The sequence below is a fragment of the Triticum aestivum genome, chromosome 4D, assembly GCF_018294505.1.
Source record: "Triticum aestivum cultivar Chinese Spring chromosome 4D, IWGSC CS RefSeq v2.1, whole genome shotgun sequence".
Taxonomy (NCBI): Eukaryota; Viridiplantae; Streptophyta; class Magnoliopsida; order Poales; family Poaceae; genus Triticum; species Triticum aestivum.
In genome coordinates, this window is record NC_057805.1 from 306,354,927 (window position 1) to 306,377,614 (window position 22,688).

A 22,688-nucleotide genomic window follows, 5' to 3' on the forward strand; every position below is an offset into this window, starting at 1 on the left:
TCAACAAGATTGATAGAAACTACTCCCACAAGTGCCTAGAGGCTATATCATGCATTAGAACTACTTGGGACCATATAAATTTGAGATGCAAGCTCAAGAATAGGGTCACCTAAGCAGCAAAAATTGGCAATAAATAAAGCACTAGAACGAAAGCTAATTGGACCATTGGAGGAGTCACATACCGAAGAACAATCCCCCAAAGCAGTTTCGTGAATGGAGCTTGGAGCAAGGAGATCGAAAATGGAGCAAGATGTGCTAGAACACGGGTTTGAGCTATGGGAGGATTTTTTCTAGAGGAAGAAGAAGTGTGTGGGTGCTGGAGTAAGTGGAGGGGGGCCACGTGGGGTCCATGAGGCAGGGGGCGCGCCCCAGGGGGGTGGGCGCGCCCTGGACCCTCATGGCCATATGGTGGGGCCCCTGGTGTGTTCTCAGTGCCAGATATTCTTAAACATTCTACAAAAAATGATATACAATTTTCAGGGCATTTGGAGAACTTTTATTTTCGGGGTATTTTTTATTGCAAGGATAATTCAGAAAACAGATAGAAAATACTATTTTTGCTTTATTTAATCTAAATAACAGAAAGTAAAAGGAGGGTACGGAGAGTTGTGCTTTCTAACTTCATCCACCTCATGCTCATCAAAAGGAATCCACTAACAAGGTTGATCAAGTCTTGATAACAAACTCTTTTCGAATAACATGAAACTAGAGAATTTTCGAATAACACTAGGTTACCTCAACGGGGATATGCACATCCCCAACAATAAGAATACCAAATCTCTTCTTGATAGTAGGAAGAGGGAATTCAAAACCTCCAATAGTAATCGTTGGAATTTTTCCAATAGAATTTATACTGTGGAATTGAGGTTGTTTCCTCGGAAAGTGTACCGTATGCTCATTACCATTAACATGAAAAGTGACAGTGCCTTTGTTGCAGTCAATAACAGCCCCTGCAGTATTCAAAAAGGGTCTACCAAGGATAATCGACATACTATCGTCCTTGGGAATATCAAGAATAACAAAGTCCGTTAAAATAGTAACGTTTGCAACCACAACAGGCACATCCTCACAAATACCGACAGGTATAGCAACTTATTCAAATCAAGTCTACGATATAAAGAGAGAGGCATAACACTAACACCGGCTCCAAGATCACATAAAGCAGTTTTAACATAGTTTCTTTTAATGGAGCATGGTATAGTTGGTACTCCTGGATCTCCTAGTTTCTTAGGTATTCCACCTTTAAAAGTATAATTAGCAAGCATGGTGGAAATTTCAGCTTCCGGTATCTTTCTTTTATTTGTAACAATATCTTTCATATACTTAGCATAAGGATTCATTTTAAGCATATCAGTCAAACGCATACGCAAAAAGATAGGTCTAATCATTTCAGCAAAGCGCTCAAAATCCTCATCATCCTTTTTCTTGGATGGTTTAGGAGGAAAAGGCATGGGTTTCTGAACCCATGGTTCTCTTTCTTTACCGTGCTTCCTAGCAACAAAGTCTCTCTTATCATAACGTTGATTCTTTGATTGTGGGTTATCAAGATCAACAGCAGGTTCAATCTCTACATCATTGTTATTGCTAGGTTGAGCATCAACATGAACATCATCATTAATATTATCACTAGGTTCATGTTCATTACCAGATTGTGTTTCAGCATCAGAAATAGAAATATTATTGGGATTCTCAGGTGTGTCAACAACAGGTTCACTAGAAGCATGCAAAGTCCTATCATTTTTCTTTTTCTTCTTCTTAGAAGGACTAGGTGCATCAACATTAGTTCTCTGAGAATCTTGCTCAATTCTCTTAGGGTGGCCCTCAGGATACAAAGGTTCCTGAGTCATTTTACCCCCTCTAGTCATAACTCTAACAACATTATCATTTTTCTTATTATTTAATTCATTGAGCAAATCATTCTGAGCTTTAAGCACTTGTTCTACTTGAGTGGTAACCATAGAAGCATGTTTACTAATAAGTTTAAGTTCACCTTTAACTCTAGACATATAATCACTCAAGTGTTCAATCATATAAGCATTACGTTTCAATTGTCTACCAACATAAGCATTAAAGTTTTCTTGTTTAACAATAAAATTATCAAACTCATCCAAGCATTGGCTAGCAGACTTATAACGAGGAATATCACCTTCATCAAATCTATAGAGAGAATTTACCTTTACTACCTGTGTCGGGTTATCAAGACCATGTATTTCTTCAATAGGTGGTAAATTCTTAACATCTTCAGCTTTAATACCCTTTTCTTTCATAGATTTCTTTGCCTCTTGCATATCTTCAGGACTGAGAAATAGAATACCCCTTTTCTTCGGAGTTGGTTTAGGAGTGGGTTCAGGAAGTGTCCAATCATTATCATTACTCAACATATTATTCAATAGCAATTCAGCTTGATCAACAGTTCTTTCCCTGAAAACACAACCAGCACAACTATCCAGGTGGTCTCTGGAAGCATCGGTTAGTCCATTATAAAAGATATCAAGTATTTCATTTTTCTTGAGATGATGATCAGGCAAAGCATTAAGTAATCGGAGAAGCCTCCCCCAAGCTTGTGGGAGACTCTCTGCTTCAATTTGCACAAAATTATATATTTCCCTTAAGGCAGCTTGTTTCTTATGAGCGGGGAAATATTTAGCAGAGAAGTAATAAATCATATCCTGGGGACTACGCAAACAACCAGGATCAAGGGAATTAAACCATGTTTTGGCATCACCCTTTAATGAGAATAGAAATAACTTAAGGATATAGTAGGTACGAATTTTTTCCTCATGAGTAAATAGGGTGGCTATATCATTTAATTTAGTAAGATGTGCCAGAACAGTTTCAGATTCATAGCCATAAAAAGGATCAGATTCAACCAAAGTAATTAACTCAGGGTCAACAGAGAAATCATAATCCTTATCAAATACAGATAGGTGAAGTAGCAAAAGCAGGGTCATATTTCATTCTAGCATTCAAATATTTTTCTTTCAGCTTAGCTAACAGTTTCTTAAGATCATATCTATCTTTGCAAGCAAAAAAGTCTCTAGCAATTTCTTCATCCATAACATAACCCTCAGGTACATTAGGCAATTCATATCTAGGGGGAGAATCTTCATCATCACTTTCATCAATATTATCAGTTTCAATAATTTCATTCTCTCTCACCCTAGCAAGTTGTTCATCAAGAAATTCACCTAATGGCACAGTATTATCAAGCATAGAAGTAGTTTCATCATAAGTATCATGCATAGCAGAAGTGGCATCATCAATAACGTGCGACATATCAGAATCAATAGCAGGAGTAGGTTTAGGTGTCGCAAGTTTAATCAAAACAGCAGGTGAATCAAGTGCATAGCTAGATGGCAGTTCCTTACCTCCCCTCGTGGTTGAGGGATAAATCTTGATTTTTTCGTATTGCAAGTTCCTCATAGTGATCAGCAGATATAAATCCCAAGTGTCTCAAAGAATAGAGCTATGCTCCCCGGCAACGGCGCCAGAAAATAGTCTTGATAACCCACAAGTATAGGGGATCGCAACAATTTTCGAGGGTAGAGTATTCAACCCAAATTTATTGATTCGACACAAGGGGAGCCAAAGAATATTCTCAAGTATTAGAGTTGAGTTGTCCATTCAACCACACCTAGAAAACTTAATATCTGCAGCAAAGTGTTTAGTAGCAAAGTAGTATGGAAGTAACAGTAACGGTGGCAAAGGTAATAGTAGCAGTTTTGTAGTAATTGTAGCAGTGGCAACGGTAAAGTAACTAAGCAAAGATCAATATGTGAAAAGCTCCTAGGCAATGGATCACCGATGGATAATTATGTCGGATGCGATTCCTCGTGCAACAGTTATAACATAGGGTGACACAGAACTAGCTCAGTTCATCAATGTAATGTAGGCATGTATTCCGAATATAGTCATACGTGCTTATAGAAAAGAACTTGCATGACATCTTTTGTCCTACCCTCCCGTGGCAGCGGGGTCCTATTGGAAACTATGGGATATTAAGGCCTCCTTTTAATAGAGTACCGGACCAAAGCTTTAACACTTAGTGAATACATGAACTCCTCAAACTACGGTCATCACCGGGAGTGGTCCCGATTATTGTCACTTCGGGGTTACCGGATCATAACACATAGTAGGTGACTATTGACTTGCAAGATAGGATCAAGAACTCACATATAGTCATGAAAACATAATAGGTTCAGATCTAAATTCATGGCACTCGGGCCCTAGTGACAAGCATTAAGCATAGCAAAGTCATAGCAAAATCAATCTCAGAACATAATGGATACTAGGGATCAAACCCTAACAAAACTAACTCGATTACATGATAAATCTCATCCAACCCATCACCGTCCAGCAAGCCTACAATGGAATTACTCACGCACGGCGGTGAGCATCATGAAATTGGTGATGGAGGAAGGTTGATGATGACGATGGCGACGGATTCCCCTCTCCAGAGCCCCGAACGGACTCCAGATCAGCCCTCCCGAGAGAGATTAGGGCTTGGCGGTGGCTCCGTATCGTAAAACGCGATGAATCCTTCTCTTTGATTTTTTTCTCCCCGAACGTGAATATATAGAGTTGGAGTTGAGGTCGCTGGAGCCTCAGGGGGCCCATGAGGCAGGTGGGCGCGCCCTCCACCCTCGTGGACAGGGTGTGGGCCCCCTGGTGTTGATTCTTTCGCCAGTATTTTTTATTTATTCCAAAAATATTCTCCGTGAAGTTTCAGGTCATTCCAAGAACTTTTATTTCTGCACAAAAATAACACCATGGCAATTCTGCTGAAAACAGCGTCAATCCGGGTTAGTTCTATTCAAATCATGCAAGTTTGAGTCCAAAACAGGGGCAAAAGTGTTTGGAAAAGTAGTTACGATGGAGACGTATCAGTGGTCCCCACGTGACCCCCTCACTTATCTCTTTAGCCCATGTCATCACCTACCTCCAGAAAAAAACCACCATTGCTCTCTCTCTCTCTCTCTCGTGTTCTTGCTCTCAAAGCTGCGGATTTCGATCTCTTTGCTCGAAGCTCCGTTTCTGAAACTGCTTTGGGGGGATTGCTACTTGGTATGTGTCGGTGTCAAAACCGGCCGATCTCGGGTAGTGGTTCCTGAACCCTGTGTCTGAGGATCGAAGGTAACAGGAGGCAAAGGGGACACGATGTTTACCTAGGTTCGGGCCCTCTCGCTGGAGGTAATACCCTACTTCCTGCTTGATTGACTTTGATGAGTATAGGGGTTACAAGAGTCGATCTACCTCGAGATCGTAATGGCTAAACCCTAGATGTCTAGTCTATATGATTTTTGTTAGCCTCTATGGACTAACCCTTCCGGTTTATATAGACACCGGAAGGGCCTAGGGTTATACAAAGTCGGTTTACAAAGAAAGGAAACTACACATCCGGACGTCAAGCTTGCCATCCACGCAAAGGAGAGTCCCAACCGGACACGGGGGAAGGTCTTCTATCCTGTATCTTCATGGCCCATCAGTCCGGCCCGTACTACACAGCCCGGACGCCCGAGGACCCCATAATCCAGGAGTCCCTCAGTAGCTCCCGAACTTGCCTTCAATGACGACGTAGTATTCGGCTCATTTCTTTGGCTTTGCAAGGCGGGTTCTTCACTTTAATTCGGATCAATGACAATCTGGTGATAATCTTGACGCCTTTTACAATTCACCCTGTTGACGCTTCGATTTTCGCGCGCCGAGTGAATATGAACGGTCCATGCTTTTTTTGCAAATAAGTTCTTTACCATGCCCTGATGGCTTCTATATAAGGAGATACAGATCTCCAAATTGCTTCTCACATCACGCAGAAAGAGAATCACCAAATCCAGCCACGAACAAAGCCTTCCATCATGACCAGCACCCCGGGCTCTTCTTCGCGCCCCCATGGCCCTCAAGAGGGCGATTGGCAGAGTTACTCCGTGCCTCATCTTCAGTTAAGTCAGCTCCAGATGCAAGGCTACCTTGCCCCCCCCCCCCCCCCCCGCGGATGTAGTCTCCGTTCGAGCGGGATTGTATTCAACATGCAACGACGCGATGGCTGAGAATTTCCCCAACCCCAATAAGAAGGAGAGGGCGTGCTTCGTCCCATTCCTGTTGTGGGGCCTAGGATTTCCAATCCATCCCTTTCTTAGGGGGTTATTGGAATTTTACGGCATCCAACTACACAACCTCACCCCAGGTTTGATTTTGCACATCCCAGGCTTTGTCGCCCTCTGTGAGCTATTTTTGGGTATTGAGGCCCATTTTGAGTTATGGAGGAAGTTCTTATGCCTCGTTCCCCGCCACCAAGGAGGTTCCATATTTGAGGTTGGTGGCGCCGAAGTATGGCACATAGCCGGATCCGGATACCTTGCAGGAACACCTAAAGAGGTATATCCGCAGTGGTCTTCGGAATGGTTCTATGTGGACAATGTTTCGCTGCCAGACTTAGTCAGGCGCGGTCTTCCTGAATTTTCCAGCGCTACTGGCGTCCCCGAAGTCCCAAAGAAGAGGACAGTGCGGAGATACAGAGGTTGGTTAGCAAGGTCAGGCTGTTGGCCCACTCCGAACTCTCAATAGTTGAAGTCATGGCAATCGCCATACAGAGGTGTGTGCAGCCTCTTCAATCCAGAGTAACTCCTTTATGGTGCTACAACGGAGAAGACGACGCGTCCCGTTACACATGGCAGGGTCCGGATACCCCGACCGAACTGGCCTCCATTTTGGCCGATCTATATAAGGGCGAAAAAGAAGATTTTGTCCGGTTAAACTGCCGGGAGGCCTATTCCATATACACCCCTATTGAGTGGGTAAGATCTCGATTTGACTATGCTTATTTTACTGCATTGCAGATACTAATCAAATGTACCTTTTATTGCCACCAACTTAGTCATGGAGGAGGATGATCGAGGACGTCCACTGTCCCGCTCCTCAGCCGGAGGATCATAATCGTGACAAAGATCCTGGCTTCTGTGAGGATCTGGATATATATATATATAATTCGATGATGGGGTATTCTATCAAGCGAGCCTTGACGGTTCGGAAGTGGCCATCATCGCCGACAACCCTCGCCTTTACCTATTCTGCATCATGAGTATTCAGAGGCTTCCTAAGAAGAGATCCTCATTTGTATCCTTTCCTGCTGTACTAATCCACATGTTATCAGGATCGGCGCTCCAAGGACCGTAACTCCTCGAGGGCGGCCCCCACGCAAGGCCGTCGTTCAAAACGAAAAGGGACCAGGAGTACTACGGAGACCTCACAGTCTTCCAAGAGGTATGTATACTTAATGCATGCCTAGGCATGAGTCTGGATTGTTTAAGAGTCTCCCCTTTTTATTCTTAGGAGGAGTATGCGGCAAACGGTGGGAAAACGCCCGATTAGCCAAATGTCCGCTAATCCGGTGCCAGGCTCATCAACTAGGATGCAAGAAAATACCGCGCCCATTCCGACTCCTCAAGAGGATTCGGATGACATGTTGGTCACGAACTCCGAAGTGGAAAGCGTGATGAATCACCATCGCTTGAAGGAAGCTATAGATGCTCCGGCCTTGTCCGAACAAGAATTCACCGCCCTGAGTTCAACAGATGCTTATATCCGAGCCGCTCGAGACGGCCTTGTCGGAGTTATACAACTGTTCTTGACGAAAATATAGGTAAAGTTTGACACAATTTTGCATGGTTGTATGCCAGTAGCCCCCGAGACTTGAAGCAGTTGGCCCAACTGATTTAAGGGTCGTTATATCCTCAGGTACTCACAGAGAAAAAGAACACATTGTCCAAGGAGCTTGAAGAATGTCAGACCAAGCTAACTGTTGTCACCGCCGAACTGGAAAATCTAAAGAATTCCAAGAAGGCACCTGATGGTAAGCACAACAGTGTCCGGAAAATATAATTCCGCGCCAACAATGATGTTTAAATATGCATTGTTTTGTTTTCAGCGGCAAGATCGACAGAGCAGTTGGACGAGAGGCTAAGGGCTGCTCAGGTGGAGAAACAACATGCTGAAGGGCAAGAAGTCGCTGGTCAACATATATTAACACGGACCATTGATGAGAACAACAAATTACATGATGCAAACATCAAGCAAGGCGAAGAGCTAAAGGACGTACGAGCCCAACTGTCGGATGCTTTGAAGGAGAACAGAAAACTGAAAGGCGGCATATTCAGTATGTCCTTTATCTTGACTTACATACGGTCCCCTGATGGAAAATTTTATGAAATTGTTCCTGTAGGTTTGTTAACCGGGCGGCCCGAGGGAGAAGTGTCCAGATTTCAAGGCGACTTGCTGCAAGAGCTATCCGGAGTGCACGAGCGAGCTCAGAATGCCATGAGGAATATGGCTAAGGCTTTATGGCCATCCAATTCTTCTCCAGAAATTATGGAGGAGCTCGTGAATTTATTTAAGGGAGCTCGACGCCGCTTTGAACTATGGAAGGCATCGGCATGTCGAGAAGGTGCACGAGAAGCCTGGCCCATGGTGAAAAAGCGGTATACCGGACTTGATCCGAATCATATTGCCCGGGTCGGACCTCGGGGACCAGACGGACAAGAAATTCCGATTAGCTTGGTGTACGACCAAGTAAAGACCGCCGCCAAATTTTCACAACAGGACTGTAGACTAGACAACCTTATAGATGGTATAGATAAATAGTAGGCATTTGATTCCATGTAACAATGCACTTTGTCACCAAACTTATCTCCGATCGAATTTGAAAAGATTGTCATGGCAGACCTTCCACTTCAACCTCCGAAACCCAAGGGTTGGAGTGTTTCTGAATACTATACCTGTGGTAAACACCAAGTATGTTCGGAAACCAGGCAATCCGGTCATGGTGCTTGAACAGACAAACTGTATTCGGGGAGCTATGTTATATTACTTTTTAATGTAAGAAACATCTTCCAGAGAGAATAGTTCCGTTAAGGGTTCCTCTCCCTGGGTCATCATGCGTTATTTATGCATGCCTAAGCTGCGATGCTAAAAAATCACAGGAAGCTTTATATTTTCGGAGTTTTATATTCATTGGTACAGCGACGTCCTAAACAAACGGTTTGTAACCCCTTTCTATGACGGCATTTGGAACCGTCGCCAAGTGAGTGTGTGCGATAGGGTGTCCTTCCCACACGACCCAGAAATCATCGGGGATAGGCCCTCCTGGGATCCAGGCTGGGGCCGTGTGCGATCGGGCGAGGCATCGAAACCCAATCATTTCCGTAGGTATGTATATCCCACACGGTAATCCGAGAAAATCATTTCCGTAGGTATGTACATCCCACACGGTGAATCCCAGAAAATCATTTCCGTAGGTATGTACATCCCACACGGTGAATCCTAGAAAAACATTTTCGTAGGTATGTATATCACACACAGTTCTTTGTGTGGAACGTTTGTGCAAGGTGGCCTAACGCAAACAGTTCGCTGCCGGAAGCCGTGTGTGATTGTTAGTTGATCGAACATGCCTACTTTCTAGAAACCGTGCGGGTTGTTTGAGTTCATCGCCCACGGTGCTGTCTGAGTAACCGTTTGCAATAGAAAACCCCAATAAGCAGGGTAATTAGCCTATTATTGATAATCCATGTACTAATCAAACTGATATTTCTTATAAAACACGCCAGATATTTCATATTCGTATAAAAGCAACCAGGATTTCATAATCGAATTACATCAGATAGCTTCGGCACTTAGTTACGCCATTACACAACAGCACCAAGTTTCACATGCAGTATCAAAAACCTTTGGAAAGTAGCATCATACACGGTAAATAGACAGATGAATCTCATCTGGGAAACTGCAGAAGCGGAAGGCAAATATTGAGATTTCAGTGATGTTGAATGTCCTTGCAACTTTAGGCCAGTGGCTATGGATAATTGCCCGCACAACCTTCGTCCTCTTCAGCAAGACTTCAATATTGTACCATGGGTGTTGAATGAATACCTTCCTTGCCTCTTGACCATGCAGGTGGTTTGAGAGGTAATCATCGGTGAACTGCTTTGAAAAGTACTGAAAGCAAAGCTATCCATAAATCGCTGTTGTAAATTTTGAAATGGCGCAAGGGGTAAAAACAAGGTAAAAGAGTTGGTACCATCCTATAGTTGACTGACGTCTTCTTCATTGTGCAAACAAAGATCTTGCTGTTATTCGTCGCAAGTTTCTTCATCCTAACATATTCATGGACATCTCATTTCCCCATATGCAAAATGGGTCGAACAATGGGTCTAAGCCTCTGACAGCAGGACCTACATGTGCAAGGCCAAATTGTAAGAAACCTAAATATTAGAATGATTCCTGCAACTGCACAATAATGTGCTATTAGCCAAAGGACCCTGCTTGAACAAACCTCGATGGTAAACTGCAATGTCTCCCATTGTTTCCCTGCAACACATAAGGAAGATCGTGATCAGGTTAACTGAGAGTTGCCATACTATCAGTAGAATATGTATTGAGTACAACCAAATTCGATTGGTGTCACATGCATAACAATACAAAATTGTACCCACAACAAATGAAAATCAAATTGCAGAACTGAACGAAATAGTTAAATGGACAGCAGACCAAATGAACCAAAATAGTTAACTGAGCACGACATTGCAGAATAGAAACATGTACTAGAAGATAAGACAGTTAACAAAACAAAGAATGCTTGAGAACAGTACTACGAAATGTAGCAATTGTTGGAACAAAGTGTTAACTGAACATTACATTTCAGAGGATCAAGCTGTTAACTGAACATCAGATTGCATATTAACATTACAGAGGACAAATCACTAGAAGGCACTGGCGGTGGCCTCGGGAAAACATCACGAACTGTATTTTAAAGTAGACAACCGCGTGGCGGTGGCGGCGGTGGCCTCGAAGACAAGGTGCTCCTCCAAGATCTGGCGGTCGACACGCATGGCAGCCATAGCGACCTCGTTCACGCGTGCAGCCGCATGCTACTCAACTCCATGTTATACTGCATGTAAAATGGCTGTGGGCGGCGCTTAATTGGAGGAGGGGGGCAGTGATTTCGGTGGAAGGTGTCGCTCCGTCAGTCGGGGCATGTGGGACGGGAAAGGAGGAGGATGGTGTGGGTGGGGTGTGGATTACCTGACCATATCGACGAGGCCGCGCAGTGATACGTCTCCAACGTATCTATAATTTATGAAGTATTCATGCTATTATATTATCCATCTTAGATGTTTTATATGCATTTATATCTATTTTATATGATTTTTGGGACTAACCTATTAACCTGGAGCCCAGTGCCAGTTTCTGTTTTTTCCTTGTTTTTGAGTTTTACAGAAAAAGGAATACCAAATGGAGTCCAATTGACGTGCCAATTTTTGCTGATTTTTTATGGACCAAAAGAAGCCCCTGGAGCAAAAGAGTTGGGCCAGAAGAGTCCCGGGCTGTCCACGAGGGTGGGGCGCGCCCACCCCCCTGGGCGTGGGCCCCTGCCTCGTGGACGACTCGGAGACCACCCTGACGTGAAACCAACGCCAAAAATTCCTATAAATACAGAAACCCCCAGAAAATAACCTAGATCGGAAGTTCCACTGCTGCAAGACTCTGTAGCCACGAGAAATCAATCTAGGCCCTCTCTGGCACCCTGCCGGAGGGGGCCATCATCACCGGAGGCCATGGAGGAGGATCCCGGAGGGGCCACCATCGCCATGAAGGCCAAGGACCAGAGGGAGAACCTCTCCCCATCTAGGGGGGAGGCCATGGAGGAGTAAGCACAAGGGGGAGAACCTCTCCTCCTCTCTCTCGGTGGCGCCGGAGTGCCATCGGGAGGGGAATCATCACCGCGCTGATCGTCTTCATCAACATCACCATCATCATCATCCTCATCTCTTTTATGCGGTCCACTCTCCCGCACCCCGCTGTAATCCCTACTCGAACATGGTGCTTTATGCCACATATTATGATCCAATGATGTGTTGCCATTCTATGATGTTTCTAGTAGATATCCTTTGTCTTTGGGTTGATTGATGATCTAGATTGGTACGAGTCGTATGTTTTATTTTGGTGCTGTCCTATGGTGCCCTGCGTGTCGCGCAAGCGTGAGGGATTCCCGCTGTAGGGTGTTGCAATACGTTCATGATTCACTTATAGTGGGTTGGTGAGTGACTGAAACACAAACCCGAGTAAGGGGGTTGTTGCGTATGGGAATAAAGAAGACTCGATGCTTTAATGCTATGGTTGGGTTTTACCTTAATGATCTTTAGTAGTTGCGGATGCTTGCTAGAGTTCCAATCATAAGTGCATATGATCCAAGAAGAGAAAGTATGTTAGCTTATGCCTCTCCCTCATATGAAATTGCAATGACGACTACTGGTCTTGTTAACAATTGCCTAGGACAATTCCGCACACCGACCCATCATTATTCCACACTCGCTATTTATAATATTTAGTAATGTATTCTAACTTTATGATAACATCACCTACTTTTATATTTTAGCTCTCCGATACCATGCAAGTTATCCTCTTCATACCCACAACGTAGTTTTATTTCTCGTCTCTAGTCGGAAGCAAACGTTCGGTGCACGTAGAGTCGTATCAGTGGCAGATAGGGCTTGAGAGAATATTGATCTTACCTTTAGCTCCTTGTGGGTTCGCAATCCATACTTATCACTTCCACCTTTGGAAATTGCTACGATGATTCCCTGCACTTGGGGATTATCAAGCTCTTTTCTGGCGCCGTTGCCGGGGAGCAATAGCGTGGGGTTGATATTCTTGTGTGTGCTTGTTTGCTTTCTCCACTTAGTAGATTTTGTTTTTCCTTTTTGTTTCTGTTTAGTTGTGGGTGAAACATACAAAAAAAATTAAAAGAATGAAAATACAAAAAATTACTTTCCTATCATGCCTAAAAAGTTTTTCAAAAAGAGAAGTGATTGGAAAGTTATGCATTGAAGAAGTGAGGGTCGACCTTGAGCACTTGTGTTCATGCTCACGGAAACAATGTAGAATTTTTCATGGAAGTTTCTCTGTAAATAATTATCCCCTTGTATATATCCATTGTATTATAAAAATAATGTGCCAAGCTTTGGTTTTAGGATGATTAGATTGCTTGTTTACTATGTGCAGTACAAAAAACAGAAACTTTGGCTGTAGTGCGTGAATTTACATTTTTAACTGGAAAGTCAAATGGGTCTGAACCTTTTGCACATTACTTCTGTACAAATTGTTCAAATTTTCAAATTTATTTCATAATTTTTGAAGTTACAGAAGTATACTAGACTTCCAGATCTGTCCTGTTTTTGACAGATTCTGTTTTGCGTGTGTTGTTTGCTTATTTTGATGAATCTATGGCTAGTATCGGGGGGTATGAACCATAGAGAAGCTGGAATACAGTAGGTTTGAAACCAATATAAATAAAGAATGAGTTCATTCCAGTACCTAAAGGTAGTGATTTGCTGTAGTATACTAACGGATCTCACAAAGTTTTTATGGATGAAGTGTTCGAAGAACGAGGAGTTACCGATGTGAGAAGAATAAAGAGAGGCAAGAGTTCAAGCTTGGGGATGCCCAAGGCACCCCAAGTAAATATTTCAAAGGATACTCAAGCATCTAAGCTTGGGGATGCCCCGGTTGGCATCCCATCTTTCTTCTTCAACAAATATCGGTATACCTTGGTTTTTGTTTTGTTCACATGATTTGTGTCCTTTGTGTTTTTCTTTTTCTTTAAGAACCATGCTAGTATGAGATGTCCCTTCATAAATTTATAGAATACTTCATGTGCTTCACTTATATCTTTTAAGTATGATCTTATAGAATTGCTTTTTGTGCTTCACTTAAATCTTTTGAGTATGGTTTTATAGAATGCTTCGTGTGCTTCACTTATACATTTTGAGCTTGGATATTGGTTAGTATATATTAATTGTAGAATTCTCCATTAACTTCACTTATATCTTCTGGAGTATGAATAATACTATCATCTAAAGCGGGTTTGGAAGAGTGTCAACGTTAGGAATTAGTGACCCCACTATTCCGAATGGGAAGAATTTTGCTTATGTGGAGAGTAGAAAATTTTGTATGCTTATAGATCATGAAAAGAATGCTTTATGTGATAGTTATATTGATGAATTCATTCATGATGCTACTGAAAGTTATTATGAGGGAGGAATATATGCTTGTAGGAGTTGCAATAATATTAAGTTTCCTCTTTATGTGCTTAAAGTTTTGAAGTTATACTTGTTTTGCCTTCCTATGCCAGTTGATTCTTGTTCCTATAAATTATGTGTTCACAAAATCCCTAGGCATAGGAAGTTGGTTAGATTCAAATGTGCTAGTCATATTCTTCATGATGCTCTCTTTATGTTTCAATTCTTACCTTTTATGTGAGCATCATTGAAATCATCATGCCTAGCTAAAAGGGCATTAAAGAAAAGCGCTGGTTGGGAGACAACCCAATATTTACCCTTACTGTTTTTGTGTGTTTACATGATTAAGATAATGTATTAATCATTTTTTTATAGCTTTTGTTTCAATAAAGTGCCAAGTAAGACCTTTGGGAAGACTTGGGTGAAAGTTAATGTGATCTTGCTGTAAAAAACAGAAACTTTGTGCTCACGAGATTAGCTACCATTTTTTACAGAACAGTGATTTTGAGTTGATTCTTTTTGCAGAAGATTAATAGACAAATTCCTCACGTCCACCAATTTATTTCATAATTTTTGGAGTAGCAGAAGTATGGTTTATGTTCAGATCATTACAGACTGTTCTGTTTCTGACAGATTCTGTTTTGATTGCATAGTTTGCTTGTTTTCTAGTTTCTATGGCTTATATTTCTCAATATAAATTGTAGAAATGATATGGTACAGTAGACATTGTGTGGTAACAATTATGAACCTTGTCTTTGACACTACCAAAGTGAATGGTTTACTCTTTATCATACTAACCTATCTCACGAAGTTTCGTTAAGTTTTGTGTGATTGAAGTTTTCAAGCTTTGGGTGAGATATCGATATGAGGAGAATAAGGAGTTGAAAGACCCTAATCTTGGGGATGCCCAAGGCACCCCAAGGTAATATTCAAGGAAGACTCAAGCGCCTAAGCTTGGGGATGCCCCGGAAGGCATCCCCTCTTTCGTCTTCGAAACTATCGGTATACCTTACTCGGAGCTATATTTTTATTCGTCACATGATATGCGTTTTGCTTGGAGCATATTTTCAATTTTACTTGCTGTTTGATAAAATCATTGGATCTGAATTATTAAATGAAAAATCCTCCCGTGGCTAGTTAATTATTTGACTACTCAGTGTTCTTCACTTTTATCTTTTGGAGTAGTTTGTCATTTACTCATGTGCTTCACGTATATCCTATGAGTAATGGTTGAATGAATTGAATGTCATAAATCTGAATTTATATATGTTTCATATGCTTATAACATGGGTAGTGATGACTTCACACATAATAAGTATAGGTAGTAAACTCATTGAAAGTTAGCAAACGTAGAATTGGTCACTTGAACAATTCATGAAAGAATATTGAAGGAAGAGAGATTTCACATATAAATATACTATCTTGGACATCTTTTGTAATTGTGAGCACTCATTAAAATATGACATGATAAAAGGTTGATGTTGGACAAGGAAGACAACTTAATGGGTTATGTTTTCTTATATCCGAAATAAAGTATATTGTCATGGATCATCCAACATGCTGAGCTTGCCTTTCCCTTTCATGCTAGCCAAATTCTTTGCACCAAGTAGAGATACTACTTGTGCTTCCAAACATCCCTTAAAACGAGTTTTGCCATGAGAGTCCACCATACCTACCTATGGATTGAGTAAGATCCTTCAAGTAAGTTGTCATCGGTGCATGCAATAAAAATTGCTCTCTAAATATGTATGATCTATTAGTGCGAAGAAAATAAGCTTTATACAAACTTGTGATAGGGAAGTATTAAAAGTGACGGACTGCATAATAAAGGTCTCTATCACAAGAGGCAATATAAAGTGACGTTCTTTTGCACTAAGATTTTGTGTATCCAACCGTAAAAGCGCATGACAACCTCCGCTTCCCTCTGCGAAGGGCCTATCTTTTACTTTTATCTTCTACCTTATGCAAGAGTCATGGTGATCTTCACCTTTCCTTTTTACATTTTATCCTTTGGCAAGCACATTGTGTTGGAAAGATCCTGATATATATATATATATCCAATTGGATGTAAGTTATCATGAACTATTATTGTTGACATTACCCTTGAGGTAAAAGGTTGGGAGGCGAATCTATAAGCCCCTATCTTTCTCTGTGTCCAATTAAAACTTTGAACCCATAAATATCACGTGAGTGTTAGCAATTATGAAAGATTAAAAGATAGTTGAGTATGTGGAGTTTGCTAAATCAAAGCTCTGACATAGACCCTTCCTGAAAATAAGATGAATTGCAATTGTTTGATGACTAAGAGCACTATTTGTTAGTTTTCAAGAAAGTTTATGATCTATACTTTAACATGTGAATAGCTTGTTACTTGATCATGAAAATTTTTATGAGACACAGAGAAGGGTCTATGACATATAATGATGCTAGAAAAGGTGATTGAAACTATCATTGATCAAACTTGTGCACCTGCTAGCATTCACACTTCATAAATTATTTCTTTTATTATTTACCTACTCGAGGACGAGCAAGAATTAAGCTTGGGGATGCTGATACATCTCCAACGTATCTATAATTTATGAAGTAGTCATGCTATTATATTATCCATCTTAGATGTTTTATATGCATTTATATGCTATTTTATATGATTTTTGGGACTAACCTATTAACCTAGAGCCCAGTGCCAGTTTCTATTTTTCCTTGTTTTTGAGTTCTACAGAAAAGGAATACCAAACGGAGTCCAATTGACGTGCCAATTTTTGTTAATTTTTTATGGACCAAAAGAAGCCCTTGGAGCAAAAGAGTTGGGCCAGAAGAGTCCCGGCTGTCCACGAGGGTGGGGGGCACGTCCACCCCCTAGGCATGGGCCCCTGCCTCGTGGACGACTCGGAGACCCCCCTGACGTCAAACCAACGCCAGAAATTCCTATAAATACAGAAACCCCCAGAAAATAACCTAGATCGGAAGTTCCGCCGCCGCAAGCCTCTTTAGCCAGGAGAAATCAATCTAGGCCCTCTCTGGCACCCTGCTGGAGGGGGCCATCATCACCGGAGGCCATGGAGGAGGATCCCGGAGGGGCCATCATCGCCATGAAGGCCAAGGACCAGAGGGAGAACCTCTCCCCATCTAGGGGGGAGGCCATGGAGGAGGAAGCACAAGGGGGAGAACCTCTCCTCCTCTCTCTCAGTGGCACCAGAGTGCCATCGGGAGGGGAATCATCACCGCGGTGATCGTCTTCATCAACATCACCATCATCATCATCATCCTCATCTCTTTTACGCGGTCCACTCTCCCGCTATGACACCCCCGATTCAATCGTACACTAATCATACACGCAAATGTGTACGATCAAGATCAGGGACTCACGGGAAGATATCACAACACAACTCTAAAATAAAATAAGTCATACAAGCATCATAATACAAGCCAGGGGCCTCGAGGGCTCGAATACAAGTGCTCGATCATAGACGAGTCAGCGGAAGCAACAATATCTGAGTACAGACATAAAGTCAAACAAGGTGCCATAAGATGGCTAGCACAAAAGTAGCACCGATCTAGAAGGCAAGGCCTCCTGCCTGGGATCCTCCTAAACTACTCCTGGTCATCGTCAGCGGCCTGCACGTAGTAGTAGGCACCTCCGGTGTAGTAGGAGTCATCGTCGACGGTGGCGTCTGGCTCCTGGGCTCCGGCATCTGGTTGCAACAACCAGGTAGAAGGGAAAGGGGAAAAGAGGGAGAAAAGCAACCGTGAGTACTCATCCAAAGTACTCGCAAGCAAGGATCTACACTACATATGCATGGGTATATGTGTAAAGGGCCATCTCGGTGGACTGAACTGCAGAAAGCCAGAATAAGAGGGGGATAGCTAATCCTGTCGAAGACTATGCTTCTGGCCACCTCCATCTTGCAGCATGTAGAAAAGAGTAGATGGTAAGTTCACAAAGTAGCATCGCATAGCATAAACCTACCCGGCGATCCCCTCCTTGTCGCCCTGTTAGAGAGCGATCACCGTGTTGTATCTGGCACTTGGAAGGGTGTGTTTTATTAAGTATCCGGTTCTAGTTGTCATAAGGTGAAGGTATAACTCCAAGTCGTCCTGTTACTCAAGATCACGGCTATTCGAATAGATAAACTTCCTTGCAGGGGTGCACCACATTTCCCAACACGCTCGATCCCATTTGGCCGGACACACTTTCCTGGGTCATGCCCGGCCTCGGAAGATCAACACGTCGCAGCCCCACCTAGGCTCAACAGAGAGGTCAGCACGCCGGTCTAAATCCTATGCGCGCAGGGGTCTGGGCCCATCGCCCATTGCACACCTGCATGTTGCGTACGCGGCCGGAAGCAGACCTAGCCCACTTAATACAAGCGCGAGCTTACGGTCCAATGTGGCGCGCGCCGCTCAGTCGCTGACGTCAAAAAGAGCTTCGGCTGATACCACGACGTCGAGTGCCCATAACTGTTCCAGCGTAGTTGGTTAGTGCGTATAGGCCAGTGGCCAGACTCAGATCAAATACCAAGATCTCGTTAAGCATGTTAAGTATCCGCGAACGCCGACCAGGGCCAGGCCCACCTCTCTCCTAGGTGGTCTCAACCTGCCCTGTAGCTCTGCCACAAAGTAACAGTCGGGGGCCGTCGGGAACCCAGGCCCACCTCTACCGGGATGGAGCCACCTGCCCCTTCATCCCCATCTCCGAACAGTATCATAAGTAATGTAACAGTATAAAGTATATAGCATATGCCCGTGATCACCTCCCGAAGTGATCACGGCCTAGTAGTATAGCATGGCAGACGGACAAGAGTGTAGGGCCACTGATGGAACACTAGCATCCTATACTAAGCAGTAGGATAGAAGGTAAGGGTAACAACTGTAGCAACAATGACAGGCTACGCATCAGAATAGGATTAATCGAAAGCAGTAACATGGTACACTACTCTAATGCAAGCAGTATAGAGAAGGAATAGGCTATAACTGGTGATCAAAGGGGGGGGCTTGCCTGGTTGCTCTGGCAAGAAGGAGGGATCGTCGTCGACGTAGTCGTACTCAGGGGCATCAGCGTCGGTCTTAGGGTCTACCGGAGAAGAAGAGGGGGAAGAAACAGTAAATACATTGCAAACAGATGCATGACAAAGCAAACAGCGGTGCTAGGTGTGTCCTAACGCGGTAGGAGGTGATACCGGCGAAGGGGGAAAACATCCGGGAAAGTATCCCCGGTGTTCCGCGTTTTCGGACAGATGAACCGGAGGGGGAAATTTGCGTGTTCGCTATGCTAGGGATGTGTGGCGGAGGAACGGGCTGCGTATCCGGATTCTTCTCGTCGTTCTGAGCAACTTTCATGTACAAAGTTTTCCCATCTGAGCTACGGTTTATTTTATATTAATTTTTAAAGTTTTAAATCATTTTCTAAATTATTATTAAATTAATTCGAAATTAGTATTATTGCTGCAGCATGACGTCAGCAGTCAATAGAGGTGTTGACTAGTCAAACTGACGTGTGGGGCCCGCATGTCATAGACTGTTTAGTTAGCAGGTTAATTAAACAGAGTTAATTAGTTTACCTAATGATTAGTTTAATATAAACATAATTAATTAAGTTAATTAATTAGTTTTTTATATATTTATTTTTTTAATCTTTTTTTATAAAATGTTCTGGGGCGTGGGGCCCGTTTGTCATAGGCCCATACGGGCCTAACGGATCGGGCGAACGGGTGTGGGTGGTCGCACCCGAGGTCACGAGAGGCGAGGGCGAGCGCGCCCGGGGGGCTTCGGTGGCCGGCGACGGCAGGAGCAGCGCCGGGCACGGGGAGCAGTGGGGCCGCACGAGGGTGTGCGTGCGGGCGCGGGCGCACGAGCAGCTAGGGAGGCGCGGGAGGAGGCAGGCTCGCGGTGGGGGAAAGCAGAGCGGTGGGCGTCGACGGCCGGAGCGGTGCGAGTGCGCGTGGTGACCGGGCGTGGCCACGGCGGCGGGCACGCGCTGGCGAGCGGGGCAAGCAGAGGCGGACGCCGGCGGCAGCGGCGCAAGCGGGGGGACGGACAAGGCGCGGCGTACGGGGAAGGAGCGGCAGGGGCGTGGAGCGCCGCGGTCGAGAGCAGCGGCAACGCGGTTGCCGCGGGCTCGGAAGGCAGGGCGCGGCTGCCGGCGCAGACGGGCATGGCCACGGGCGCAGCAGGTGCGGACGCGCACGGGAGGTCGCGGGGCGTGGCGAGGCGGTCAGCGTGCGGGGACGAGCGAGAGGGAAAAGAGGAGGTTGGGGTCCTCACGGGCGAGTAGAGACCAGGGGCGGCGAGGCTCAAGGGAGGACCTTGGGGAGGAGGACGGGGACGACGGCTCCGGCGAACGGCGACGGTGGGGACCGAGGTCGGGGTCGGGTCGACGACGAAGGGGACGACGACGATGGCGTCGGTGAAGGGCGACGAGCGTCGGGGCGAGGGGGTCGTCGGCGCGGCGTTGGGCACGAGGGAGCTCATCTCCCGCGTGTGTGTTGTGTGGTGGCGGTGGATTGGGAGGACGAGGGAGACGTGGGGGAAAAAGTGGGGATCGTGGGATGGGGTTAGGTCACGGTGGGGGCTTAGTAGGAGGGGAGGTGGGCCGGCCTGGTGGGCGGTAGGCTGGGCCGGCTGGCCAGCTGGGCCAGTTGGTCCAGTGGGGATCTTTCCTTTCCTATCTTTGTGTTTTAGTTTTAGCTTTTATTTATTTTCTCTTTATGTTTTATTTATTTTAGTTAGCAAAAACAATTTTACTAAAATATAACCCCTGCTCCTAAATTAGCATAATAACATAGGCCACCTACTCCAAAAAGTTTGGTAACTAAATAAAGTAGATTAACATTTGTTTAGTATTTAAAAGCATTTAAATAATTTTTTGCCGCTGTTTTACTTACTATAGTGCATTTAAATACTTTACAGAAGTGTGGTTTCTTCACCAATATTTAGTACGGATTATTTGCTACAATCCGAACATTTTGGTTTTAATGTTTCAAAACTTTTGTTGTTTGTCTTTATTTTGAATTTGAATTTCGAATGGGTTTTGAAGTAACGCGAGATTATCAATAGTAACCGAGGTGATGTGGCATCATTAGTAGAGGGTTACTGTAGCTTAATTATCTGGGCGTCACAATTCTCCTCCACTACAAGAAATCTCGTCCCGAGATTTGAGAGGTGGACTAAAGGGGGAAGTTTTGGTTACGAAATTCTAACGGATTTTCTCGGTCTTGGTTGCTCTTCTCGAAGTGGTAGATCCATAGCATTGATGTCTTCATTCCTATGCATCAATACATCATGATGAGGTTGTCATCCTTCCTTCAGGAACTCCATCGTACTTACGAAAATGATAAGGGGTAACTTCGGAAGAACGGGCGTCTACAAGGTTGCTTAGCCGGTAGATAATACCAGGGAAGGTGGCGGAAAGTAACTCTCGAATCTAATCTTTAAGAAAAATCAAGAGCAAAGTAAGAAGGTGCAAAAACAGAAGTTTCAAGCGCACAGGCAATCGTTCGTTGCCTGAAACAAAGTGTAAAGGGGTTTAGAGCAATGGGAATAAGTATTGCGTCTGATTCCAGAATAGATCACTAGGCAGGTGGCCCGTGAACTACATACGAAGTCATGCGCAAGGAATAACTTTTGAAACCGGGGGTGTACAAGAGAGTCACGTTTCGATCCTGTGGAACTGTGGGTTATGGGCCCACCATGTGGGTTAAAAGTAGGAAGAGGGGTGACGTCATGCACGGTCATGTAAGCAAGGCATGTCAGAGAATAACCGGTCAGTTATGTTGGCAGCATCGTTGGTACCAAGGGCGAGGGACGAAGAGAACTATTTTCCTGCTCGTTGAAACGAGGCGGACCAATAGGCAAAGTTCTCGTCCATCGGTGGTTACCGAAATGTCATCACAATAGTAACACAGTCTTACTGACACAGTTGTACACCAAGGTGTTTACATAAGCAGAGAATATTACTGCTTAGATCATATAGATCACAAGAAAGGTTAAACAAAACAATGGAAAGGAAATGTGATCAACAGATTAAACAGAACAACGCAAAGGAAAATGTGTTTAAACACATATTTCAGGGGGTATATCCTTTCCAAGGGCAAGCAGAGCATGATATCCATGGCAGGATATGAAGTAGAAAACCATTTAGGTAAGGGGAGAGGAATTTCATGACATTACCCAAACAACGGTGTTTGGATAAATTTGATAAAGAAAATTTATGATTGTGCTTCAAATGTTATTATTGATGATCGGAGTACCACAGACATGCTTCGAGATAGCATTGACATGGTCTTCGAGCAAGGTCGTACTTTGGATACTCAAAGGATTCATCAGGAACAACTTATAGAATAAGTCTTACAATTTCCTCATGGAAGCAAGGCTAACCTTGCTAAAAAGGAAACTATAACAATAGGTCCTCTGGCCAAGGGTGCTAAGCAAAGACACCACCTTACCGGGTTATGTAGAGGCCAATGTTATAACTCTTGGAAATATGTCCCAATCATCATATCTGACTGAGATTCAGATCCGATTGGTGTCAGGATACCTAAGACTCAGGAGGCCTGAGAAGGAAAGGCAACACAAATTGTCGAGATGACATTGTAAGATTCTCGGGGAATGAACTATGGAAGCGAG